The following is a 27,897-nucleotide window of genomic DNA, read 5'->3' as shown; positions in this document are numbered from 1 at the left end:
CAGTACAACCCAGAGGGGTCCTGGTCAAACTTCCACCAGCAGAAATCAGACCAGAGTTTTTCCATTGACTCTAATGGGGTTTTTTGTTTTGCTCAGTGCTGAGAAGAGAAGAGAAGAGAAGAGAAGAGAAGAGAAGAGAAGAGAAGAGAAGAGAAGAGAAGAGAAGAGAAGAGAAGAGAAGAGAAGAGAAGAGAAGAGAAGAGATCAGAGAAGACCTTATCAGTGTGTATAAATACTTGAAGGGTAAAGAGGACACATCCAGGCTCTTTCTAGTGGTGCCTGGAGGCAGCACCAGAGGCTATAGGCCCAAACTAAAACACAGAAGGTTCTCTCTCTTTCTGAATATCAGAAAACAGGTTTGCTTACTCTAAGTGTGACCAATCACTGGCACAGGTTGTGCAGGGAGGTTGTGGGTTGTCTCTCCTTGGAGGTAGCAAGAAGCTGTCAGGACATGGTCCTGGCAAGCCTGCTGTAGGTGGCCCCTCTTTACCAGGGGGTCGGACCAGGTGATCTCCAAAGTTCCTTCCAATCTCAACCATTGTATGATTCTGTAATGAGTGGAAGAGAATTAAGACTGCAACGGAGAAGAGCACATGTAGCCTCAACAAGAGATTGTTACATTGATTGTGGCTTCAAATCACAATGGGACAGGTAATAAAATATGCCACAGGGGGAAGAGTAAGGAAACTTAGCCAAGAATACTCAGAAACTGATGTATTCAGTAAATGGTTTTTATTGGTATTGGTGTGGAATAAGTGTAAATTGGGTGAACTTGTGTGTGTCCTGTGAATTAGGCTTTGAAGTTAAAGAAAATGAAAGCTTTCACTCTTTTTTTTTTTTTTTGAGAAGAAATTATTCACTTCTATACCCATAAGGTAAATAAAATCCTCATCCTTAACTTTGAAAGAATGCAAGATTAAAAACCTGGGAAACAATCCGCTATTAATTGTGAACAGGCACGCAATTAGTGACAATTCGAGATCAAGGCAATGAACACCTTTATAAAGTGCTTCTCTAAAAAACTTAGGTGTTGCTAATTTTTCAGAATTCCTTCATATGGTTACTTTAAGGTTATGACAAAAAGGTTAAGAAATATGAGCTAGGTCTTAGCAAGCCCTTTGGCTTACCATACAATAAGCAGTTACTTTTTGAAAACCTGAAAGCACTTAGAAACTACTGGAATAAGAAGAGAAGAGCACTAGCAATCCTCAAAAAAGAGAATATTGTTAGTAATTACAATTTTTAAAGTACTTTAATCCAAAATGCAACATCTGATAAGGAAAATAATCTTTGAACATCTAGAAGACAGTAAAATTATGATCAATAACCTGCACTGTTTTGTCAAGACTAAATGTTGCCAGACAAACCATTTTATAGCCTAGACTAATTAATGGAAGAAGAAAATGAGGTAAATGTTATACTGAAGGTCAGAGTCTCGGCTGGAGAAAGGAAACATAACCATATTGACTTCATCATACTTATTAAAGCAAGCTGAAGAACAGCATTTATACTTCAGAACTGCATTTCTCTAAGTCTCATAAAGTTTCATCCAAAAAAATTAAATCAAATTTTTAAAAAACATTTCACATAACATGAAATCTGGGTAAAAGTCCACAAAACAGAGCAATTTGGAAAGCCTTTAGGTGTTGCAAAGATTGTTGCTAATATATCTTAATTACTGGCTTTTTTAATAATCCAGGAAAGGTCCAAATTTTATTAATGCGGTCTCGTACATTCTGTAAGCATTTTGAAAAAAAAAGAAGAATGAAAACTGTACACCAAGTTAGGGAGAAAAGCTGGGTAATAATACAAAACAATTTGATATTTTAAAGGAAATAAGTTCAAAAATACTGATATTCAGAATTAAAAAGAAACATGACAACAGTAGTCCATTTTTACTGCCTAAAGATCTAATCCCAGTTTTGTTTTGTGTGGGTTTTTCAATTCTGTCTTCTATGTATGTGTTTTCATGTGACTTATATAAGTTCAGTAGAAAGGATTCCCATGCTTTTCCCTATATCATTATCTACTAAAAGAATTACTTGGTGTTGACATTACATAGTTACTGACATATTTATTAAAATTCGTGACTAGAAGTATTTTGGTACATAGAATAATAAAGAATAATCTTTTACTACAAGAGAAGAGGTAAGATTTAGATGTGGACAATCAAAGGGAAAATGAAAGAGCAGAGACACAATCCTGGCCAGCCCGATAAGCAGTGATTTTGGTGGAAGTGATGTGGATCTGTTTTTTATTAATTTCATCTTGAGTATATGCTTCTTCTCTCAGATCAGTGTTGGTCAGAATTTACTCCCAAGGTGAGATTTTTCCAGCAATGTGCTGCATGAGCACTCAGTCATACCTTGGACATTACTCAGCCCAGGGTCTGGAGCTCTGTAGAGGCAAATCCAAGTACAGTCATATACTGCTGAGATGATGCAATAACACAAACAAAATCAGTTTACGAAGCTCCTTAGGATCAGGACAATTTAGTTATATTAGGTTGCTCTTTGTGCAAGCCCACAAAATCATACAGGTGGAAAGGGTGCAGACTGTGCCATCTCTGATATTTCAGAGCTCTCTTGGTTTCTCAGGTAGATGGCATTAGATTCCCAAGTGCTCCCATAAAGCCAATGATTTTTGATATAAAAAGTGGTTACTTTTCTTGGCAGCACCAATAGGAACATCAGAAGAAGGACTTGCTGTCATTGTGTTGCAGGCATAGCTAAGCATAAACAAAGAAGGGGCAGCCTCATCTGCCTGGATGTTTGTGAGAAAATAATCAGAAATATTTTTTACTGGAAACTCCTGTGTCCAGAGCTGCATAAGGGTTATGTGCAGTACTACTGTTCACATGCTACAGTTTGTAGTGAGAATATGGGGCAATTATGAAAGTGAAATTTGCTTTCTCTGCAATGTGTGCAACATTTATTTGAAGTGAATTGTTCCAGGGAACATATTTGCCAAGAAACTCTTTCAGGAGATAATTTAAGGAAAATGAGCACCAAAGAATGGAAATTATGGGATTGAATTCGCTTAATTCAAATGGAAAATGTCTTCATGGTTTTTACCCAGCAGGTAATGCATATGCTTATTGCATTATAGAAATTACAGAGCTAGTTAAATTATTTCACTATTTCTGACATTCTGAAGATCTTTCCACTCCTTATGATCTGAAATTGATACTTTTTCTGCTTATTTTTACAATGTATTTCCAGAGAGTTTTGCCAGAATTTTTATGATATAATTTTAGAAAATTCATGTTTACTGATAATCTATTTTCTTCCTGAAAGTAGGGAAAATAATGAAAGCAGCAATGTTCAATTACATTTAAAAAATATTGACATATGCATTTGCCAAAATTTTAATAGGAAGTGCTGATACTGCTTGAAACATTCCCCTTGTAAAAGTGTAGACCATTTTTTCAACAACATAATGGCACAGGATTTGCTGAGAGCTGTCATAAATCATAGAATTGTGGAAAAATTCAGGCTAGATCTCTGGCGGTGTTGTAGCCAGCCTTCAGCAGAAAGCAAGGCTAGCTTTGAAGTTAGATCAGGTTGCTCAGTCTTGTCCAGTTGCATTTTGAGTACCTCTAGGGATGGAGATGTCACGATTTCTGTGGTCAACTTGTGCCAGTGCTCAACCACCATCACTGTAAAAATTTTTCTTTACTTCTGATCAGGGCCCAAATTGGGACACATTATTCCAGATGTATCTTCACAGGTCCTAAGAGAGGAATAACCAGTTTCCCCAGAACACTGCCTACACTTCTGCTAATACAGCTCAGTATGTGCACAGCTCTCATTCCCAGAGCTGGGATCAGCAAGATCCATATCCACAAAGGAATGCTCCGGCTGGTTGACTCCAGTCTTGTGCTGAGCATGGTGGGCAGATCCTATCCAGGTGCAGGACTTTGCATTCCTCTTTGTAGCATTTTATGGAGTTCCTTCTGACCCATTTCTCCACTTTGTCTGGGTCCTTGGGTGACATCCAGTGTATCAGCTACTCCCCCCAGTTTGGTGCCACCAAGAGACTCTCTGAGGGCTCATTGCATTCCCCTGTTCAGGTTATTGATGAGTTCAACATCTGTTAATCCATGCTGGCTGTTCACAGTTGTTGTCTTTATTTTCACTTGCACTAAAATGACCTGCATAAAGACTTACTCCTTAATTTTTTCAAGAACTGAGGAAAGAGTGACTATCTTTTAGCTGCCTGGACCCTCTTTGTCACTTGTTTTAAAAAATACCTTTTTTGTTTTACTGCAGACCCAAAGAGGCAGTCCTCCCCAAGGACACCTCTTCTCCATGGAGACATTTGGGCAGAAGAATCACATATCATGAAAATAATCAAGTCTGTCCTCTCCAACCTAAAAATATTCTGCTTCCTTGGGGGAACCGGGACTTCATGGGGCACAGCTCTTCAGTGTCCCCAGACACACCAGTGCTGTCTATTAATCATGACTTTCTTTTTTCTGACGCAGGCTTCTCTGTCTGTCTGTCTGCAAACGTATGCTCAGGTGTAGGAACAGGCTGAGCTTTGGAGCTGTTTATGAGAACCTAAACACGTCTGGCACCTTTGCACAGGACAAAGACCTTGTTCACTGAAGCAGACTGTGTAGAGGAAGGACCAAACATTCCCACTAGGTCTGCTGATCCATGGCCCAAACATGGCTATTCCTCAGCACTTCATGTAAGCTCCAAGTCTAGGCCACATTTGAAGAAATATCCAGTGAGAAAGACAGAAATTATGAGGGTGATGGGCTCCCACCCACTGTCAGAGGGGTAGGGTGAGGTGAAATGGGCAGTTTCTCATTCCTCTACAGTCCAGGGGGATGTGATGGGCTTGCTGTGTTGTATGGAGTAGAAGAAAAGGTTGTGGAATTAGTCAGGCTTTGCTTGTTCCATGTACTCACTGCGAAAGAAATGCTAAAATAACAACTAACGGGTCTCGTAAAAGAAAACATGTTGTTTGCTTTCTCAGAGACTCTAGGTGACTTTAGGCAAAATCCGTGGAGAGGGGTTAGCAATCAGGCTATAAAAATGTTACAGCTCTAGCTTTGTTCCGTGCTTTTCTATGGCTGAACACACTCTCACACCTGATCTCAGCCAGCTTGATCCATAAACTATTCAGATAACAAATATTGTATCTTCTCAAATCAGAATTGCAGCAACTCCTCTTTTCATCAAATAATCATTCAGGAATGAAGGGGACTTTGACATCAGAGGGGACTTTCTGTGCCACGACATCCTGTCTGGGCTCTGGGAACTCCTGTTTCCCTGTGAAAACGAAGGTGGATGAGTGCTTGCTCCAAACACACTGCTGACGGCAGGGCTCAGCCTAGCAGCTCCCAACAGAGCCTGGGTAGAAAGTGGCATTACCTCATATGTCACAGTGATATTTTAAAAGGTTGCATAATTACTCTGACTACTGCACTCGGACTGGATGACAAGACTATGAAAACTGAAATGTGATCCAGAAACTGGATTTTTTTTCTTTCTTTTTCCCCTTGTAGTCTGGGGGTGCACTGCAGCCTGAATGGTTACATGAGAAGGAAAGTCAGTGAGGAAGGGGAGAAATAGGTAATTCCAGACCCACCCTTTCTGCTGTTGCTCAAGGCTCAAAGGAAGGGCATACAGCCACCTGATTTCTATCATTCCTGATTTCCATGACGGCCCTCACTAATGGTGCCCAGCACATTGCAGAGGTGTTTTGGCACAAGACAGCTGTTTCCCAGCTGTGGTGTCATGGAGGAAAGACCAAGCATTGCCCAAAAGCACTGTGCACCTGAGGCAGCTCCTACCAGATGTTTCATGACAACAGAGGACAGCAACATTCACCATGTTAGAAACCCCTCTGCCCTTTTTGAGGTGGTGCCTACTAATATTTCCCTGAGAAGGCACTTTTTGGAGTGTAATGATGCCTGTCCTGCTGCTGAGGATTGCGATCTGTGTTTGGAGGGACACAAGAACCTGGTCCTACCTGACCTCCACAGGCTTGGTACCTGCCTGGGACATGTAACAGTCTCACTGAGTGATGGGCCCCAAATTAAAATACAATGAGGTTGTGAAAAGTACAATCAGTTCAGTGCAAAGCAGATGTCCTTGACTTCAAAGAGAATAAGGAAAAAAAGGTTTTTGTTATTTCATAATAGATATTTGCATTCAGCCTTTAGACTGAGAAGTACATTATCTGATCCAGACTAATCTGCTGGTTTTGGGACCTCAAAGAACCATGGTTAAGATGAGCACACATTGAAGCATGTGAGGATCTACTGAGTGGTCTCAGCTTTTGCACAGAGTTTGTAGAACAGAGATGAAAAATGAGTTTCAAGAAAGGCATTTCTCACAGGCACACAGAAAGCCCTTTAAGTGTGGACTGCACTTACACACAGAAAAGAGACCGCATTAAAAAGGCATTTAAGCCCCTGAAAGTCTTTTTGATTTCTGACTTCAAAGGAGCTCCCTCACAGAACTGTACCTGCAGTAGCTGCCTTCTGATCATATGGTCGGGCATGAGGGAAATTCAGCTGATTTCTCCCTCAGCTATACAATGAAGCATGTTAAAAAACATGAAATTGGAATATTCTGTTGGGGTTTTAATCTTTTTATGCCAAACAAATGGATTCTTTATTTTCCACTCTATCTATTAGAAATGCAGACAGTGATGTATGAAATTAATTTGGAAGTTAGATGTTAGTAAGGTTAAATTTTAATATTTTTCCAGGGATGGGGTGAGCAATTAGGACTCCTTAGTGCCTTAACCAAAGTAAAAAGACAACTACTCCTGAGCTAATTTGGAAAAAAAGAGTCTGTTTTCCCAGACATCTAAATAAAGTGGAAATGAGTCAAATGAGGGTAGCAAGGAGGGATTGGGTAAATAACCAAGTTATAAGTTTGTTGCTGATCTGCAAAGTAATTGAAATAAATAACTAAAATGCAGATTGTGTTCTGTTCTTCCAACATTAGGATTTTTAATTTGCCATAGAGAAAAGGCATTAAAAAAAAACCCCTAAACTTTGGGATAAAAAGTCACAGAAAGTTTGTTACTCAGAGTTCTGAGGTAAAAGCCAAGAAAATTAAATTAATAAAGTTGGCAGCAGCTTGTACTTCTCTTTGCCTTGAAAGGAACCCCTGGTTGCTCCTCTGCCCCTGTTGCAAGGAAGTGTCGGATGTGCTGCTGCAGGCGGCTCTGCCAGCTCCGCTCCTGGCCTCATCCTCACCCCTGGCTGTGCTCTCCTCCTTGGAGCATCCTGAGTCCCACCCGTGGGGTACTGGCAGAGAGAAACTGAGAGGGACCAACAACAGGCTGAGTGACCACTGTCCTCCAAAGGGACTGGGGGCTTTAGCTCAAGCCAGTCATTTCATCAGAAAGGATGCTTAACTCGCAGACTCTGCAGCACCATCCACGAGAATCCAGGAGAGCAGAAACACATCAGCACTGACTTGTGGCCAGTGTTTCTTTCTGGAATGCAAGTGCAGCTCCTTGAGCCATAGGAAGAAATCAAACCTACATCTTCCATTTTTTGGCTGAGGGTATTAATTTTGTGTTATTGGATGGAAAGTTAACTACAACTAATTTTATTTACACGACCTTTGTTTACATGACCTCAATTGTAAGTACCCAGAAAGTTAAATATTTCAAAATGTGAAGGGCTTATGCTCAGTAAGTGTCTAAACAAACTGTTTCTGATAGATTAACTCCTCCTCCCTGCCCTGCCCCCCGCAGTCTTAATTTGTTTTGGCAAAACCAGTTTGTTGAATTTGTTCAAACTTCAGAGAATGATCAGCCAACCTGAAATATGTTTTCTGACTAATGATTTACCAAAAGAAATTTACTGTCCTCTTCCCAGGAGGCATATCATTCATTTGGAAGTTCATGGTAAATTTTCCTTTTTTCCTTTTTCTCCTTTACAGTAGATTTGAGCTTCCTCAGGAGACAGGTGGCTCCCTTTTGCCTTGCCTGTGATTTGGCCTTTCAAAGAGGGAGATTGCTAGCCTCCTGCTTTGCATGGGATCAGTAGACCATGCTTTTTGCTCTGCCTCATGCAGAGAAGGGGGCTGCTGTCAGCACTGGGGGACTGTGAGGGCAGTCAAAGGGAGCCTGAAACCACGAGGGCTGCAAAATCAGTGTCCAGTTAGTGTCTTGCCTGACTTTGCATGCTGTGTTTGGGCAGATCTGAAAGCAGGCAAAGGGGATTTGATTACCTCTGATTTGCACCATCCTCGAGCACATTAGGCAGCTGACAGAACCAATTTGGATCCATGACTCCTTGCTGCAGAAGTTTTAGGGAATGGGCTGAGAAAATATAAAGCCCTTCCAAGACTTGGTTCTTCGTGGTACTCCTCTAAACCTGCCTAACAGTTTGTTTAAATTAACCCCCTCTGGGCACCACCACAAACTTTCAGTGTTGTCACAGTGCTGATGTAGCTGCAGGAGGGTATTTTTCCAGGGGAGTTTGCAATGAAGAAGAATTCAAGACAGAGCAATGGTGAAAAGTTTCCTGGGTCTCTCCCCTCACAGCTGAAGTGGAGCCCAGCCCAGGCAAGGGGCTAGCAGAGGGAGGGCAATCTAAGCATAACATGGAGCACTGTGGGGTGCTGGGGAGAACACCATCTCCTGATGTGGTAGCTTTCCCATGTACCATGTAACACGAGGGCAGGGATCTTGCCAGTCCCATGCTGAGCACCATATGTGAGCTGGGTTACATTCATTCAGCTGCTGATTGCAGAAAGCCTCCCGGGAAAGTGGGTGGTTATCTTTAAAATGATCTTCATCCAGCAGAGCAAGGCTTTGGTTCAGTTTTGCTAGTGTGGAGCACTCCCATAATTTTGAATCATATCAGGATTTGATTGTGAGTTTAAATATATGTTGTGAATATTCAAGTTCTGTGCAAACAAAGACCAGACAGAGGCCAAGACAAGCTGACGCATGAGCAGCCATGTTGTTCCCTCTCTGGGCCAAGAACTGGATTCCTTCACAAAACTGTCTGTGTTGCAGTGATAAAAAGGTGAATATTTGACATAGTTAAATAGATAACACCCTGATGCCCCAGTAAAAAAAGTGAATTAATGGTTATGAGGAGACTCTATAAAGTGGTTGCTTGCAGCAACAGTGAGTTGGCTGTGGTGCCCCAGAGAGCACCTTCCAGCTTAATTTTATTGTTTGCTGGTACAGATCCATGAGGAGGTATTCACTGGGTTTTGGGTTGCTATTTTGTTTATAGAAAATCTCGCCTACCCCTTGCTATATAATGCACTCAATGTGTTGGAACTATGCTTGAAAGAGCAGATCTGGGTCATAGTGTCTCTCTCTTTTCCATCAGACCGAATTGTCATGCTCCTATTTGAACTGACTGGATTAACAAAGTCTGTGCAGCTACCTGTGGAACAAGCAGCACTGAGTGCCCTGCCTTTGTCTCCCCTGAGACACTGTGAAGCAGTGCCACAACTCGGTGGTGGTGATGATGTAGCAGCCACCGACACTGCTACACTTTCCTGCTGAGACCAAGGGCCCACCACAGAAGTCATGCTGGTGTTCACTGGGATGCAAGAGACTGAAAACTGATCAGGCCTTGAATCTCTGCAGGCTGGGTAGTTCATACAATATTAATTAAAAGCTCAGATGGGATAGTTTGCCTGTGTAAGTCCAGTTTAAAAAGTGAAATAGATGGAATGTCTGCAAACTGGCATATCAGACTCCTTCAGCAGTGTCCAGAGTCCCTGTCCCACCTGCAGGATAGCTTGTTCTTACACCATGAACTTGATTTGTTAGCATGTCTGCTGTCAAAAGGTCTGTTTCTTATTTTTGTTGAGTTATACCTTAAATGTGTCTTTTTTTGGCTACTTACACTCTCGTTTCTGCACAGCGGCAGCCAAGCAGGGGCCCAATTCCTGGCCCTCGGATTTATTCCCATTGCTTTGATGGGCTGAGTCTGGTGCAGCCTGTATCACAGAGCACCTGGATGGGCTGATTGCAGACATTTGCTGGCACTGCAGTCTCAGCTGTGGAAACAATTTTGCTGGCAGTGGAAGCCCAGTTTTCTGGGGAGGGGCCCATATTTCTGGTTTGAAATGTGTGAAGTCTCACCAGAGCTCTGCTATCAGAGCTGCTGGAAATTTTCCCCTCACTCTCTTGGTCTACCTTCTCTCGACCATCCAGGTCTTACTTCTGCTTCTTCTCAAAATCCCTGATATATGTTTTCTGGCTTCTTTTGCTGTAATCTCTCCCCTCAGTTTTTCTTCATGCATTAGTTCTTCCTTCACTGCATTTCTCCACTGTCTCTTCCATTTTATCTGCCTTTTTTCTTAATTTCTCAGGCCTCTCCTGTTTTTCTTCTCATGTCCACATTTTGGTCTTTTCTCCAGAAGCTCCATGAATGACAGCCTCAGTAATGGAGCACATTCCTTGAAAAGGCCTTGTCTCAGAGCTCAGAGCAGCAGTAGTGAGATGCAGGTCCAGATGGTATTGCTGCTGTTGTTTATGAACAAGGCATGCTAGGGACCCATGGTGTCAAGCATTGTGCAGCTGGGCAGGAAAACACAGCTCTTGTGCCACAAGTCCTCATGCCCGCCACAGGACTAAAGGGGTTACAGCCTCAATCACCTGCAACTGAGGCATATGGAAAATAGGGATACATTTACCAAACTGTTTTAGCACATAAAGTTGTGAACACACTTTTTCTCCCCAGTCTGATATCCTTATGCATGTTAACTGTCTTAATTAAATTCAACCAATTAATTTTACTGGGGTATAGGAATGACATCCATGTAGAAAACCCAGAAAAACTTGCTCTTGGTGTCCAAGTCAAGGGCAGTCTGAGAGTTCAAAATCATCAATTTCTCTCCACAGTGTCATGGTGGGAAAGTAAAACTCACAGGAATCAAGGGCAAGGAGAGAGAAGAGTGAGAGAAAAAACAAGAAAACTTTGTAGTCTGTGCTCACCACCTGACTCTGGCTCACGGACCTGGAATGCCTGTTTTCCTTGAGGCATGGCTGGAGCTGAAAAACGCAGCAAAGTCCTTGTATTCTGTGATATTCCAGTACAGTGCTCATGAAATTCTGTGTCAGCCTCACAGATGTATAGAGGCAGAAGACTGTAAAGATCTAAGCATGAATGTAATGACTTATATTCTTCCCTTTTATATTGCTCATGTTTAGACTTAAGGTTTGATGTCATCTCCTGGTTAGTAGGTTTTGATGTGCCACAGGCTTTTCTATCAATATATGGTTGTATTGTTTCCTGTGACTTGGAGGTCAAGTTGGCCAAGAGATAAGCAAACCGGTAAAGTTTAAGAGCAGTGAAATGGTTATTTTGATGATACTTAACTTGCCAAATACTTAATAAGCACAGGTATTGTACTCAGGAGTGGAACAGGGCAGTGGGATCTCCTCTAGCTTTCCATTCAGGATGCCTGCAGAACCAGGAAGGTGGTGCATCAGTTTGCAATTGGCTTGGTAATCTTTCATGGGGCCTGTTTGTGTCTCTTGTGCTGAAGGCTGAATGTAAAATGAACATTGTTAGCCAAGAAAGCAAATAAAGGGAACTATTTCCCAAGGCATTTTACTCTGTTTATTTAACGCCTCTGAACAAACCCCTTTCCACATCCCCTGAACCTACTGCCCACTTCAGATAGCTTCACTTCCTGCTGGGTGAGTTTTTTCTAAAATGTTTATTCAGCTCCAGGAAATGATGATTTCCTGAATATTCTGAAACTTCATATTTTTGTTGTATCACTCTTTATTTAATAATTTTACTTATTGTACAAGTGCAAGGCACAGCAGCACCTCTTGAAATGTAACCATGAGGACAGAGTGAAACTAGACATAGTACAACACAAAGCAGAGTGAAACTAAATCTGGTTTTGCTAATTTATACACAAGTGTATTACCATTAGCATGAGCCATTACTCCTTATTTATACTGGCCTTAATGAGTTCAGAAGTAGGTTTTTAAATTTATCCTGCTCTAAGGAAAAGTGCCTAAAAATTCAAGTTAGTGAAGGAGAATTAATTAAGTTAAAGATTCTGTATTTCACAGTTTACATTAATGTCTTTTAGTTTTGTTTAAGCAGCAAACCAACGGAAGGCACTATATGTTTTCTTCGCCCTACAGTGGGACTGAAAATAAGCAATGCTTATTTTGTGAGGTTGAAATTAACCTGCTGCCAGCACTCCAGCCTGACAGGAATGTCACTTCAGAGTGAAATTTGTGCACATTCTTAATGAAAAAGCCATAATACTTTATGCACAAGGATGGGAACCAAAATAACTACTCTGAAATGAAACGAGCTTCTTTAAAGTAAATTAACTGGGATTGGTCCCAGAGGAAATTCAGGAATTGCACAGCCTTGCCATTTACCCTGGACTGAGCCACATGTCCCAGTCATGCTTTCCTCTTCTCCCTTTGCACCTACTTGTTTTCAAATTTCTTCTTCTCCTGTGAAGAAGTCACATTGGCTGTGACTCCCTTTGGTTTTTTCACACCTCTGCTGAGTCTGAAGAGAAATGCAATGTGAGTATGATGCTTGCTCCCTGCTTACCTGGAACCTCCTCACAAAAACCTTCCTGGAACCCTCACAAAAACCATATCCTTCAATGTGTGTCCATTTGGTAAGATTTTTGAAGGAAGAAGAGACCAAAGACTAAACTTTCCTTTTCTTAGACAGCCTTTTATCCTTGCTCAGGAATCCAGCCTCTTCCTCTTCTGCGAGTCCTTTGTTGCCACTCGTATACCGTCTGTTAAATATCCTTTTCCTTCCTTCCTTCCTTCCTTCCTTCCTTCCTTCCTTCCTTCCTTCCTTCCTTCCTTCCTTCCTTCCTTCCTTCCTTCCTTCCTTCCTTCCTTCCTTCCTTCCTTCCTTCCTTCCTCCCTTCCTCCCTTCCTCCCTTCCTCCCTTCCTCCCTCCCTCCCTCCCTCCCTCCCTCCCTTCCTCCCTTCCTCCCTTCCTCCCTCCCTCCCTCCCTCCCTCCCTCCCTCCCTCCCTCCCTCCCTCCCTCCCTCCCTCCCTCCCTCCCTCCCTCCCTCCCTCCCTCCCTCCCTCCCTCCCTCCCTCCTCCCTTCCTCCCTTCCTCCCTTCCTCCCTTCCTCCCTTCCTCCCTTCCTCCCTTCCTCCCTTCCTCCCTTCCTCCCTTCCTCCCTTCCTTCCTTCCTTCCTTCCTTCCTTCCTTCCTTCCTTCCTTCCTTCCTTCCTTCCTTCCTTCCTTCCTTCCTTCCTTCCTTCCTTCCTTCCTTCCTTCCTTCCTTCCTTCCTTCCTTCCTTCCTTCCTTCCTTCCTTCCTTCCTTCCTTCCTTCCTTCCTTCCTTCCTTCCTTCCTTCCTTCCTCCCTCCCTCCCTCCCTCCCTCCCTTCCCCACCACATTGTCCCCAGTTTAGGTGGACACAGGCTGGTGACAGTGTCTCTGTGACCAGGTCACTGCCCAGACAGAACCTGTGCAGCAGCCGAACAGGATCTGCCTCCAGACCACCCATGGTGATGCAATGTGACACCACTGTGCCCCTGTCTGACAGGATCGCTCCTGCTTCTGACACTAAATTCTTGATATCCATGTTGCTGAGCTGAGGATGCTGTTCCCAACATGTTGCTCCCTCCCTGAGTTCATGTTGTGCAACTTTACCAGCAGGATGCAGGGCCAAAAGTATTTGATTTTTAAGCAGGCTTTGCCTGTTTTTTGCCTAATCTCTGATTAATTCACCTTAACTCCTGTGTGACCTGCTTTCTCTTTTTGAAGGGGGATAATTCCCTCTCTTCCTCCTGTTTAACATGGCTGGACAGAGCTCCACCCCTTTGTCTTTTTCAGTCCAGGACTCTTTTTCTAAGTAACTTTTCTGCTCTAGCATAGATACCAGACTATCAGCTCCATCAATGTCTTCCCCAGCTTTCACAGAAGGCTGCATCCTTTTGAGAGATGTGTTACAATTTAGCTCTTTTTAGGCTTGGTGAAGATTTCAGAGGTTATAGAGGACCCATGGAGAGTGTTGGTTTTTTTTCTCCTCCAGAAGTTTATGCTACTTGGCCTCTATTATCACTTCAGCTGCTGGGAATCATTTACAGTAACGTGTTTAAACCAGAAATTTCATGAGAGTGATCTACCCCAGGCTACAATTACGTTTGTAAAGTAAGCTGCTAGGTGATAGGAAAGCAAGTGAATCACACAAATAAATAGGTTTAAATTAACTCCAGGTCCTATAGTAATGCATGATGACATTTACAGCTGCCTTGGCTTACCCTGCCATCTTCTGGTGATACCTGCCACAAGATCAAAAGTTAGAGGTGAAATGAGCTGAAATACTTTATTACTAGAAACACAAGAGTTGGCTCCAGTCCAACATAACAGTTTCCTCAAATAACTATTTTTAATATACAACACCATATAGAATTCCTGCAATAAATGTTAGTATTTTAGACTTTGATTTAACTCCTTTCAATAATGTAGTTATTTTACTGGATGATATTTCACTAGGCTAGACAAACCTCTCTGGCCTGACAATGTCTGCCCTGGCAAAGGCAGATTAAAAAATGTGCCCCACATTTCTCTCTCATTATAAAGCAACCAAAGATGCTGAGGCAGACAGGGCCACTGACTGGCCAAGTATTCAAGACTGTAACTGCTTGGTCTCCAAGTCTTTAGATGCTCAGTTGGAAACTGCTTCTCAGCCATCCAAAACCAAACCATTTGACGCTTCCTACAACAAAACCACCAATCTGAGCTCCAATTCTCTCACTCTGTCTCCTAGCTTAATAGCTTAAATAATTTTCTTTTTTGATGATCGTGTTGGTTTAGCATGTCAAGGCTTGGGTAGCAATGGGATTAAAGGGATGACTTCTCTGAAAAGCTGCCACAAGTTTCCCCCATGTCTGACAGAGTCAATGCCACTTAGCTCCAAGATGGACCCACAGCTGGCTGCTGGCCAAAGCTGAGACCAGGAGAGACAGTGGATTCTCTGGGATAACAGAGTTCACAAGGGGAATCATTACTGCCCAAGACCAACTGGCAGTGGGAGAGAGGAGTGGGAATGTGTGAGAGCAGCAGTTCTGCAGACACCAAGGTTGGTGGAGAAGGAGGGGCAGGAGGTGCTCCAGGTGCCAGAGCTGAGGTTCCCCTGCAAGCCCTGGTGCAGAGCATGGGGAGGCAGAGTGTTCCCCATGGATCGTCGGGGCCCAAGAGGAGCAGAGATCCAGCCACAGCCTGCATAGAGCCCTATGGCAGAGCAGTGGGATGCCCAAGGGAGGCTGTCACCCTGTGGGAAGCCCATGCTGGGCAAGCTCCTGGCAGGATATGTAGTGTTTTTTCCTGAAGGACTGCACCTTGTATAAGGGACCCATGCTGCAGCAGAGTATGAAGTGCAGGCAGTGGGATGGACTCGCCTTGGAGAACTTCACGAAGGACTGTCTCCTGTGGGAGGGACCCACTGGTGTGGACCTTGCTGTAGCAGGGGCAGAGGGTGAGGAGTCCTCCCCTGAGGAGCAAGGAGCAGCAGAGACAAATTGTGAGGAACAGACCACAGTCTCCAGCCCTCAACCCCCTGTGCTGCTGGATGGAAGCAGGTAGAGAATTCAGGAGTGAAGCTGAGCTTGGAAGAAGGGAGAGGTGATAGGAAAATATTCAATTTTTTTTTCCTAATTACCCTCTTCTGATGGTTAAAAAGTTCAACTAATTTTCCCTAAGTGGAGTCTGGTTTGCCTGTGATGGCAATTGGTGACCTCTCCCCATCCTTAACTCATGAACCTTTTGTTGTATTTTCTCTCCCCTGCTCAGCTGAGGAGGGGAGCAATAGGACAGCTTTGATGAGCACCTGGCAGCCAGTCAGCATCAACCCAACACACTGGTTTTCCTGGCTTTTTTTTCCATTTTGCTTTGTATCCTGCCCAGAAGCAGTCTGTTTTTCTGCTTGGTTTTGCTCTTTGACCAGCTCCCAGTACTCCCTCTTTACAAAGATCTCAGCACTGGCCATCCCTTAAGGCTGGAATTGAGTTTGAATTTTTTATTTGGATATTTAAAGTGCTGCTGGTTTGGAAAGTGCCCCCTTACCCAGAGAATAATTTGGACTTTTTAGTGGAAAACCAAGAAATATTTGGTGTTTGGCAACAAAGAGATTAGTTATGTCTCAAAACTACAAGTCATTATTTAATTCTCACCAAAAATGTTAAACTTTTTTTGTCTAAAAATGTTTAGTTGCCATAAACAGAGGGTTGGATGTTTTTTGGCCTTTCCAAAAAATGTTGAAAATTTTCATGGAAAGCAGCTGTTGTGGGTCAAAAAAAAAAATCAGAGTAATCAAAAAAAGCACTCTTTTTACTGTTCAGTAGAGAAGTTTGGATGGAAAATTTTGACCAGCCTTACTTTAAGACCTTTTATGGTGCTGTGTTGTGAAAGGATTAGACAGGAGCTCTATTGGAGTGCTCCACCTATTTCTGTTTATACTTCATTATGACAGTCTCTTCACTGCCCACAGGCCTGTAAACCTTCCTCTTATGATATTTACAGGATTTATTTACTTGTTTTAAAATGTTTTGCTTGCTTCTACTTTAATTTTACCAACAGGGCATCTTGTTGGTCTGCTTGATTTCCTCCTGGCTGCCTGACTCTTCTATGGCAGATTGCTCTTAAGGGTTGCTCTAGTTGTGTGGCAGTAGGTCTTTAGGGCACTTCAGCCTTGCAGAACTTCATGTCTCTTTTGGTGTTCCCCAATGGCACAAGGCTTCCTTGCATCTTTGCAACATCTTTATCCTGGGACTTAGCAGCACACTCAGACTTCGTCCTCCTTGGTGCTTTAATACTGAGGAGCTTCCATGTTATAGCAGAAATTGTTATTGTTCAGTCATTGAGGGTGATCCTGTTGGTGTTATCAGATTATCGCTCCTCTTCTTGATGTCCAGGTTGTCTGAGATTCTGATGATCTCAGCTGTTTCTGCACCAGCTTGTGTCACCTACTCTGCTCTGGGACTGTACCCTCAGAGGCTCCGTGCTTCCTGAGGCTCCTGCTCCTGCAGCAGCACCCACCAGGGCCCTAATTATGGAAAACTGCACAAGCTAATTCCAGATGATGATGGCTGCTGGTATCCCACAGGGAAAAGCATTGTGGGGATGCAGGACCATGGCTGTTAAAGGAACTCCAGAAGGACAGAGGCAGTTTTCCTTTCTCCACCAACAGCCAATAACAGTGCTGGGTAGAAAGCATGCATGGAGTTGTGCTGGTGTCAAAATCATAAGGTAATGTTATTTTTCCGTAATGCACTGAAGATTTCCAGGGAAGTGGCAAGTCAGCTTTGCTGATTGGTATCATTACCCCCAGTGTGTTCACCAAAACCCAGACTAATTAGTTCTCTAGACACTATCTGAATGCAAACATACTGGGTTTTATTTTGCTTCCTCTAACTCCCATCTGATCTCACCCAGTAGCACCTTCAAGCAGTGAACACATGAAGAAGTCTGCTGTCAGTCTCAAGCTCAGGAGCAGGGGATGCAAGAGGGATTTGCTGCAATTTGCAAGATCCTGATGGACAGAAGCTGATGCTCACAATGTGCTGTCTTGGCAGGTCTGAGTCTCCGCCGCCCATCAGCTGAGGCAGTGCTAATTCTAATTCTCATTCTCAGAAAAAGGTGTAGAACCTAATCAAGTCAGGCTACAGCTATGCCCTATACTCCATCTGTACTTCTAAGGCAATGAGGAAAGCGTCACTTTTCTCCCCAGGCAGTCAAATCCCTGAGCCCACTGTTGTAGACAGGGTAATTAACCTACATGGAGCATTGATTCAGATAAAAGGGGCCATTTCCTGCACAAAACCAGACAAGTGTAGGTTGTGTGAGCTCAGCCTCTCTGTCCAGCCTTGCCAGGATCCAGACTCGGTCCACATATGGGCTGAGCAGTGACCCAAAATATTCTGCAAGCAGTGACATCATGTTCATTGTGGTGCTTGGTCCCACTGTGCCCCCTGGAGCACCCGATGCTGCAGGACAGTATGAATTTTGCAGAGGTGGTGATAATATTTGAAATAAATGTGACCAGATGGTGAGAGGTTTCTAATAATGTAGGACATGCTTTTAGCCAGTGCCTGTACTGGGAAAAGGATACTTTTGGCATCTTTTTCTAAGTATTCCTTTTGAAGCAGGCAGAGAGGCAGCGAGTTTGATCACAGTGACACTGGTGCAAGTCCAAAGTACCAGCCGTGAGTGACTGAATAGTGTTGGATTCACTGCAGGATAATGAGATCAGATCCTGGACCACAGTGATCACTCTGTTCTGCAGTAGGCATATGTAACTTGTGTGAAAATGGCAGGGACTGTAGATAAAAGTGTTGGCCATGATTACTAGTGTGTTTTACAGGAGATGCAACTGTCAATGGAATCTCTATGATTATAAAAGTACAAACCCACCAGATTTCTGTCTTGTTTCAGGGGCTGTGGTGCATCGCAGGTGGTGAATTGCAGGTGGTTTGCTAGGATAGCCACAGCAGTGTCCTGCTGGAGGCTCTGGCTCTCCTGCACACAGCATGGGGAGCCGGCAGCCTTCCAAAGCATGGCAAAAAATTGACACCATTTCATGCTGCAATGCTACAGAAAAAAGCCTGATTAATAAAAGTTAAATTCCTTACATTTTTCTGCCTTAGAGTCACCTCTGCACCAAAAATTCTCATCAGACTGTTTTCCAGACGTCACACACTTATTTAGTCATATTTGATGCATGTGATAGGTAGGTTTGAAATCTTTGGGTGAGGAACAAAATAGCTGTTCAATGAAAGCATACAAGAGATGAGAGCTCGTGAAGACTGCTAAAATGCCAAGGGGCAGTATAACCTTATGATACCTAGAGAAATATTTCTCAAAGGAAATATAAACAGTCCCTCAAAAAGGCAAACTGACCGTGGCTGAAAACAAAACTGTGAAGAGATGCAGGACACTGGGATGTGTTTATCTGAGGGAGGGAGGCAGAAGCAAATCACATGATGGTAGAGGCTGGAGAGACACTGTTGATTAAGGATCCAAAGTGATTTTTAATTTATGTTTCATAATAGATTCTCCTATGCTGACTTTTTCAGCATTTCCTTCTCTGTCCTTCCTAATTAGAGATTTTACATTCTGTTTCAATTAAAAAGAAATAAAGCCATAAAAAGATTATTTGAAAAAAATGAAGGGAGGTGTTTCTGAGAACTACATGATTTTAGTCATAGTTTGTATTCTGAGAAAATCCTTCAAAAATTTTGCCTTCTGGCTGTGGATTTCCCCTTCCTATCTATTATAAGATCCCCCAATAAATCTCCACTTTCAAGGTGAAAAGCCATTCTATATTTTAGGTGGGCCTGCTTTAAGGAAAAGATGCAGGCAGATTCAAGTGTTTCCCACTTCTGGCTTCTGCCACACCCTCCCATCCTGTTTCAAAAATAGTTAACAGCAAAATACATAAGTTTAGCTGAGACAGTGAGGGCTCAGCACCCGAGCCTGGCTTTGGTGTCCTGTTGGGGCTAAAGACAGAGGGTATTTAGAGCTCTCAGTTGTGGTTTGGGGCTGTGGTAGGCACACACCACACTCCTTATGCCTGTTTGATGGCTGGAAAATTGCTATTACTACCTAGAAGATCAAAGACTCAACTTTAAAAAATAAACAAAGAAATGGAAAATGGTGTTTCTGCAGCTTACAGGCATGCTAGGGGGGACACAGAAGGGCTTTGGTGAGGACTGAATGCAGTGTGCTGCTTGCTGTCCATGCATACTCCGGCCATGTAGCTACACAGATATGGACAGCATCCCATGGTGGGATGCCATTGCCTCTTTGCTGGGATAACACAAGTGGCAGGTAGAATTGGGAGGTGGATTTATCATGGCCCCTGCCAAGTTGAGCTGAGGTCTTTGCTTGGAGTGGTTGTGTCTGGGGACAGGAAACTGAGAGACACATTTATGGGCAAATTCTTTGAGAACATGCCAGGTTGCACCTGAGGAAAGCCCTATGATGAGAACTTGAAATTGAGATATTAATGTACAGACAAATAATGAAAAACTAAGAATTTTTCATTTCTTTTCCCCTTCTGAAATAAATTATTACAAAATTTGCATTCAGCAGTTCAGTAAGCAAGAAAACTTTTTCAAAATGGGATTTAAACTACCAGATAAATCTGGTAGGACATTACCCTTCTGAAGTAGGCCAGACATTCTTTGGCGTGCTACTTGTTATTTAACACAGCCATTAAATGTGTTTTATCTGGGAAAGGGGAGAGGGAGAGTAATGGGACCAGCAGAAATGATGAATTAACTGGCTGTGATTAGGTGGACTTGCAGAGCGAGCTACCGCGGTGAGCAGTTTTGTGAAAACGAGAAATGTTAAAGCTGAGTCTCTGGGGAGGATAGAAGTGTCATGACTCTAGACAAGGGGCTGCAATGGGCTCTTTTCATGGGAATGGGAAGCAGATTTTTTGTAGGACCCCTGTGAGTGCTGTAGGACTCAGGACTTTGGGGTACCTGTGGTACAATCTTGTGATTGTACAGTCACTTATTGCACACTCTTAAGACATCTATCTGAGGCTAGGCATGATATTTTGGCAAGCTGCTTAGCACGTTCTTTTCAAATGTAGACTCAGCTTTTTCCAAAGTTTCTTGGGATTTCTTAGTAACTCATGTTGACAGAGAATCAGAGCCTTTGGACACACTTGAAAAAGACTGAAAAACATAGTATTGGCCTGAAGAAAGTTAACTTTGTTAAACAAATCTAATTTGGATGAAAGAGACTTTCGAGGATAATTTAGTGAAACCAGTGCATATCTGTGAACATGCATGGGTGAACACCGGATTCTTTCTAAAACATGAGGAAGAAGCCAAAGTGCTCAGGTACAAGGAGCAGAGGACCTATGGGGGGTAGGGCAGTGTTTTCTGCCTCCACTGAGCCCTTGTTTGTTACCTGATTTTGTACACAAGGCTAAAATGACCATTAGCTCCCCTGGAGCATTGGAACCTGGGAGTGAACTGTGTCAAGACACAAATGGGTGTTGCCTGTATTTGGTGCTGTGGTGCTACGTGTACCCCGCTGGCTTGGTGTTGCTTCCTTTGGTTTGAATGAGTCTGAATTTGAATGAGTTCGACAGTATATGACCAGATCCATCCCCAACATTGGGCTATTTAATTGTCGTCATGATCATTTGTGTTTTGAAAACTGCTATGGCACCATGTTCCAGCATTTTTGCCAGAGATACCATGGTAAAATCAGCTGAGTGACACTTTTCTTTGGTGGGGAGGGTTGGGAAATACTAATAAATATGTCAAATGTGCTGAAGTCAGAAAAACCCCTTTAAACATAAAAGAAGAAATTTTTCTTTTTGAAACATACTTGTGCCATGAATATTTTCAGAACAAGACTTTTACTGAATTGGAGCACAGGGAGAAGACTTATGTTTTCAAAAGTAAAATAAATATTTCACGTTGGGTCAAATGTAGTGGTTTGGGCTAACCCAAAAGGAAATTTGTCAATTCAGCTTATATTGATGTTTTCCCCCAGCTTGATCATAATTGTTCTGCACTGCCTGGACCAGGGTGGTCCAGCAGGGACTTGTCTGCCTGAGCCCATTGTGAGGGCTCTGATGATGCCTTCAGAGCTGCTGCAGGTACCACTGTGGTATCCCTAACCCCTTTAACAGCCAAGGTAAAAGCTTCTGAATGTCCAGAAAATTATTACAGCTGCTTATGTTGGCCAGTCCTTAGAGGCAGTGGTGAAGAAATTCCTTCTCTCTGGGGCCGTGCTCAATGTCCCACCCTGGTGTTACTTTTACTACTAAAGAAGTTCCTCTGAAGCTGACAAGTCCTCAGTTGGCTCTGGGCATGCTGGGCCAGGGGAAAACAGCATTAGGACATGGTGTAGAGGGGCTAGGAGGCTTTGTCCTTCAGAGAGCAGGTAGAAGAGCAAAGGTTAGCACAAAAATGTGGCTTGATCCCCAGGCAAGTGGACTGGTTGTGGGACTGGGTGTGGTGTGCCATACCCTGGGGAAGGGAGGAAGGACTTTGGTGCATCAGTGTTTGCTTGTCATACCAGTGAAATTTGCAGTTCTCAGAGAAGAAAGGAAGAAAAAGCACGATTCTGCGTGGGGAATGTGTGGTAGCAAGTTATTCTGGGGCAGACTAAAGGTCTGTCTAGTCTGGTGACAAGTTTTTGGCAGTGGCCAACAGTGGCTGAAGGCCTATTATGAGGGTCCAAGTGTGTGTGCCCCTTCCACAGAAGCTTTCCCAGCATCCAACCTTTCACAGATCAGGGTTTACTGAACCAGAAGTTCTGTAGCACACTGAACACCTTCAGTGGACATTTGCTCATCCAGTCTCCCCGTGAGCCCATGTGAAGTCCTGGCAATCCATAGTTTAGGGGAACACTCTGTGCAAAACCACCCTCATTCATAGGATTTGATCCAACTAAAAGCTGTAAGCTCCACAATGTCCCCTGGAAAAGACAGTGAATTGGCGTTTTCTTCTTAAGCTTCCCATGCTTCTCATGATTACTTGATTTTTGATCATATTAAACCCTTTCCTTTACTTTCAGGCTTTCTGTTTCCCAGGTTGGAACATTCTGGGGCATTCGGCTGTTCCTTGTGTGCAAGCAGCTCTGAACCTCTGACCCTTCTTTGTTGCTTTGCTCTGACCCTACTCCAGTTTGCACTGCATCATTTTTAAGTTGTGTGGGCGGAAGAACATCCAGGGCTGTACAAAGTGTTCACAATGCAAGCCCATCCTGGCTTTACAGAGTGGGAAAAGCTGCTGAGTTAGCCTTTGGCTCAGCCATCCCAATCTGAATGGCCCTGCAGTCAGAGACGGGCTGCTGTGGTGGGAGCAGACCATCTGAGAAAGGGCAAAGTGCTCCCCAACAGTGGGGCAGCTCTGTGCCCAGAGCGTCCCATCAGCCTGGCAGAGAGACCTCCTGCAGGCTCGTCCTGGAGCAAAGAGGAGGAGAGGATATTCATGAGGCAGGAAAGAGGAGGGGATGACATTCACGAGGCATTTATTCTTTCTCTTATGAACAAATCAGAAAACCCTCCAGCCTGTGAGCTGGGATATGCAACTCCCCATCAACAGCCAGGTTCTGTGTGAAGGAGCAAGGGCACAGGACACAGAATGGGCTGCTTGCCAATGGGCATGAGCTGGAACAAGGCTGATTTGATAAAAGCAACAGACTTAGGAAGGAAGAAGACCTTAGAGATATCTGGATGTAATAGAGAGTGACTGCTTATAAACTAAGTGGTCTTCTAGGGTCTGGTGCTGGACCCTAAGAAATGGTGGAAAACAAAACCAAAAACAAAAACGATAAAGAAGGATGCAAACTGGGTCCCAGTGGCCAAGGACTTTATTGCCATAACTGTTACACCAGTGCACTCACAGTGGTCCATATTCTGTGTACAAACAGTACTAAAGATAACCCCTGGAAACCTGTCTTGTTTGATATGTCTGTGCTGTAAGCTGCAATTTCTCTGACGTCTGCTAAGGGAACAGAATTGCTTTTTAACCTTATTTTTTTAACCTTATTTATTCCTTATTTTTTTAACCTTATTTATTCTCCCCAGCATGTGAAAAACACATGTTGACGAGCTGAAAATCGCTCATCCAATGAAGGCAGAGTCTTGGTAGCTACCTCTGATAAAAGCTGTTAGAGACTATCTCATTTTAAAATGAGCAAAGGTTTTGAAAAATGGACACTAAATATTTGCCCCAAGGTTCAGGGATCTCAGGATGCTGGGTCTTGGCTATTGCTGTTCCAGCTGTATCGTCTTTGACTTCTGCAAAACCACCCCAATACAATCTACCAAGGACATGGCCCCCATGTCATTCACACTGCTTTTGCTCCATAGGGATATGGTTTGCCAAAGTCTTTAGCATTCTGTTTGTGGCTTGGTTTACCAAAAGCAGAGCCAACACAGGCAGTTTTCAGGGTGGGGCCACATGCTGAAATTTCAGTGCTTGCAATTTCTGTTTCAGATTAAAAAGAGATTAATTTCTGCTTTCCAGTGTTTTGTTTTGCAGCTGGCAGGTAGCTCTTATTTACTTGAAGATGGTTTTTACATCTTCTGTTTGAGTGCTTGGAATAGAGCAGGCCGTGTGAAGAAGTGAGAAGAGTTAATCCAAGTAGGAGAGGCTTTGACTGCAGCTGTGTGAAAAATGGGCCAGAAAGTGTTTTATACATTTATCTTTGTTTCAACAAAGCCTATTTCTTTTTCATACTTCAAGTACATGAAAGGGGGTAGTCAACCTGAAATGGTTTATTTAATCCAAAATAGAACAACTTGGGTTTGGCCTGCTTAGTCGTAATAAAAGAAATAAATAAAATGAGTCAGTCTCTAACTGAAAACATCTTCTAAACACCAATTTAAGAAGATTTCAGTTTGAAAATGGGAATGAATACATCTCGGCTAATAAAAATTATTATTCAGGTCAAATAAATCTTGTCCAAAAATAAGAAAAATCTGTTGTGGGTAGGGGAGAGAGAGAGAAATCCACTTTCGAGTGCTGGCAGTTAGGGCAATGGCAAGGCTTGATGAGAAGGACTCTTTCCCATGTGGAAGATCCAGAGATGCACTCAGTGAGGAAACTTCCCATGTCACTTTAGCTCAAGCAAATTTGGTGCTCTTGAGGAGCTGGAGTCTTTCAACCCACCTTTGTCACTCCTTTACACTTACTTGACTTGGCCCATCCTTTGGGATACCTTTGGGAAAGAGGCCACGTGGGATCCTGGGGCTCTCCTCTTGAGTCCTTGGTTTGGAAATGTCCTGGGTTTGGCTGCGTGGTGGCCGAGCAGGCCCACAGACCCTGTGCAGGCTCAGCTGCCATGAGAAGCCACATCAGCCTGGTGCAGGCTTGGGCAGCTGATCTGCCTTGGACCATTACTGCAGCATTGAAGCCAGGGGAAATCTTGATTGAATCTAACTCATAAAGAGTAACTCACTGAAAACTCCTTGAGTTACTTGCACACATTTTTCTAATAAATGAGCCATGCAAATACTTAACTCTATTATTGCTTCTTAAGAGGAACGTGTTAATAGTTTCTCTTTAGTAGTACACTCATTGAAAATTTATCTGTGGGGCATTAAAGTTTATAATGAACAATTTAAAACCAAACAAATAATAAAAGTAGACCAAATATCGCAGGTGAAATTGTGAGTAACACACCAATAAACTTTCTGATTAAACACCTGGAGTAGGTGAACAAGCATTTTACTACAGGGGTCCTAAGGACAGCTACAGGTGTCCCTGTGTATTACAGGCAGGGTTCTGTCAGGAATCAGATCCATTCCCTGGGAGCTCACAGCAGGCTGTTTGCTGTGCTGGTACCTTGGGTGCTACATCAACTCTGCTGGGTGCCTTGGACCCTGTGGTCCAAACTGCAGGGAACAGCCCAATTAATTGTTCTGGAATAAATCAGCTAGATCTTTTTAATTTGTTTCCTTTTGAACAATGATCTCTGGCAGTCTTGACTCTTTAGCTCAGAGGAGAAATTTTATTAACATCAGAATTCACATGCAACATGGAAAATCCACATTTTTCAGCTGTTTTTACAATTGAGGCAGTAATGCAAACCCATTTCCAGAACTTCATATTGCCCATGGGACCAGCCACAGTGTCTGCGTGCTGGTGGACAGGGCAAACAAAAGACTGCCTGAGAACCTGGGCATTGCTGGCAGAAAGCAAGGAGGCATATTGGATGCTCATTTGCCATTCATAGGAAATGCCAATGGCCACCAACAGTTGATCTGTGCCACTCAGCAAGTTTTTTTTCTCACTTTATCCCCATTTTTTTCCATCTATTTTAATCTAGCATCTATTAAAACCCCTTTCCTGTTTCTCTGTCCCCCCTGCCTGTGCACTGGGTGACTTACCTCTTCCCATGTGCAGGTGGGTGGCAAAGCACTGCTGCTGCTGCTGCCCACTCTGGCTGCAGGGAGGCATCCTCTGCCCAGCATCAGGCAAGTGGAGCAAGTGAGGAGAACATACAGGTGGTTGTCACATACAGGAGGGTTTCCACAGCAGCTGGGGTGGGGGGGGATGACTGGCAAGCGGCTGTTTTACAGACCACAGATGCATGTAGCACTGTTGTGCGTCTATAGGTGGGTATGAAGCACAGGGAGTCCCAGAGTCGTGATTCTCTTCTTCAGCTCCCTTGCCACTTATCTTCTGCCTGCCCAGTTTAGGAGACACTGGCTTAGGATTTCCCTCAGTTAAAAAAAAAAAAAAGAAAAATAAAAAGAAGGAAGGTTGTTCTGGCTTTTGAGGCATGCACTGTAGAGTGGGAGCAGCAAACCCTTGGCGCGGCAGTTGCAGAAAGCAGAGCCGTGTGCTGAGTCAGGTCCTTGAGGAGCTGGCAGCTCCTCATCGGCCGTCTGGTATTCATTGTCGGCAACTTGCAGTCTCAACTTCCTACATCATCTCTTAATCCTCTGAAAGATGTGTTGCTCTGACTCAGACCAAGTGCTCTCTGAATCCCTTTCCGTGGAGTCACAAAGGACTGCACTGACGTGGCCACCCTTGCTCCCGAGTGATGTCTGCCTGCCCCGTGCTTAGATCATGGCAGGGAGATATCTCCAACCCAATCATGTCCTGTGGCTGGAAAGCTATTTAGGCAGCTAAAGTATATTCCAGCTCTACTTTGTCCACTATGCTCTGCATGGAGTCAAATGTGGGGCTTTTTCTGCCGTACTGTCCCCACCAGTCATGTCTTCTCTAGAATAAACAGCATGAGACCTTCAACCTTTCCTCCAGAATAATTTTTTCTTGACCTCCTTGCTTTCCCCTTGGACTTTCTTTTCTTGCTCAAGATCTGCTGTGTTAAAAGATGCCATTCAGTCTTTGACAATCAGTGTTTTCTCAGGGAACCAGGAGATGTCATTGCAGGAGGTCAAAAACTTTTACACTTGAGACAGATCAAGCTTTCTTGTTACAAACCATTGCTGTTTGCATCCCTCTTCTTGATCTGGCCTTTATATTTCTGCATTGGTTGTACACCCAAAGATACATTGATGGAAGCGGCACTAATCAGTATGAAAAATAAGAGGGCAAGGAAGTTTCTAAATCAGTATAATATCCTGCTCATTGTTTAAGAACTAGCATATCTTCATATAATAGAAAATTATATGACAGATCTTCAGTCAATGTAAAGAGGCAAAGTTCTGTGATTGAGTTACACTGTGCTAGATCAGTGAAAAATTTGTCCCTGTGCTGGTAATTGAGGGAGTTTAAAATGAACAGCTGTGGTGCTAGGGCTTGTTGTTTATTTGTTTCTTCCTTTGTTTTAAATTAATATTAATGTATCAAGAGACATAATTGAAAGAGAGCAGAGAAAATTTTTCTTCTATGCTTCTTATTTAGCTCATTTGCTGGTGTGTTTAAACTGAGTCTTTAATATCCCTGATTATCACCTGTTCTCTACATTCAAATACAGAGCATTTTTGTTGGTCCAGGTCCCCCTGCTCCTGGAGGAAAGAAAAGCCTCTTTAAAATGGAGAAGGCCAGTGAAGTGCCCTAAGGCTGAATGAGAGATTCAGACGTGCAACACTTCAAACATATTTATTTTTAAAACTGACTGGACTGAATCTAGGTGGGGAACCTTCAGACAAATTAAGAAACTGTGCTTATCATTGAGGACCTGTTCAAACAGGTCTTCTGCTTCCAGGTCACTTACTTCTGCACTTAAAATTGGAGTGAAAAGTTACTCTGAAAAGAAGAAAAAAGAACATTAATTTAGATATCATATGGATAAATACATGTTATTATCTCTCCCATTCTCACAGATGTAATTTTTATTCAAAGCTACTGCTACTGTACTCCTTGCTGGTCCTAATTCAACCATATACTAAGTTGAAATGAAGCTATTTGCATTCACAGACTTGCAGAGCATAAGAAACAGTCCACAAACATTAGCTACAAATATTACAATGGGGGCA

The 27,897-nt window shown here is 43.2% G+C and overlaps 1 long non-coding RNA gene across 8 annotated transcripts in view; it reads left to right on the top strand.

The window, feature by feature from the left end:
* LOC134414544 (uncharacterized) overlaps nucleotides 1-11,564 on the top strand; it is a 100,171-nt gene extending 88,607 nt beyond the window's left edge. For 7 of the 8 annotated variants that reach the window (XR_010026767.1, XR_010026771.1, XR_010026769.1 and 4 more), the window contains one exon: nucleotides 97-11,564. This is a non-coding gene — a long non-coding RNA (uncharacterized LOC134414544). The remainder of the gene's footprint in view (nucleotides 1-96) is intronic. The other variant, XR_010026770.1, reaches the window with a different exon arrangement.
* Nucleotides 11,565-27,897: the final 16,333 nt, after the last annotated feature.

This window comes from Melospiza melodia, chromosome 2, assembly GCF_035770615.1.
Source record: "Melospiza melodia melodia isolate bMelMel2 chromosome 2, bMelMel2.pri, whole genome shotgun sequence".
Taxonomy (NCBI): Eukaryota; Metazoa; Chordata; class Aves; order Passeriformes; family Passerellidae; genus Melospiza; species Melospiza melodia.
The sequence above is the reverse complement of the archived record's forward strand: the minus strand, read 5'-3'. Positions and strand labels throughout refer to the sequence as shown.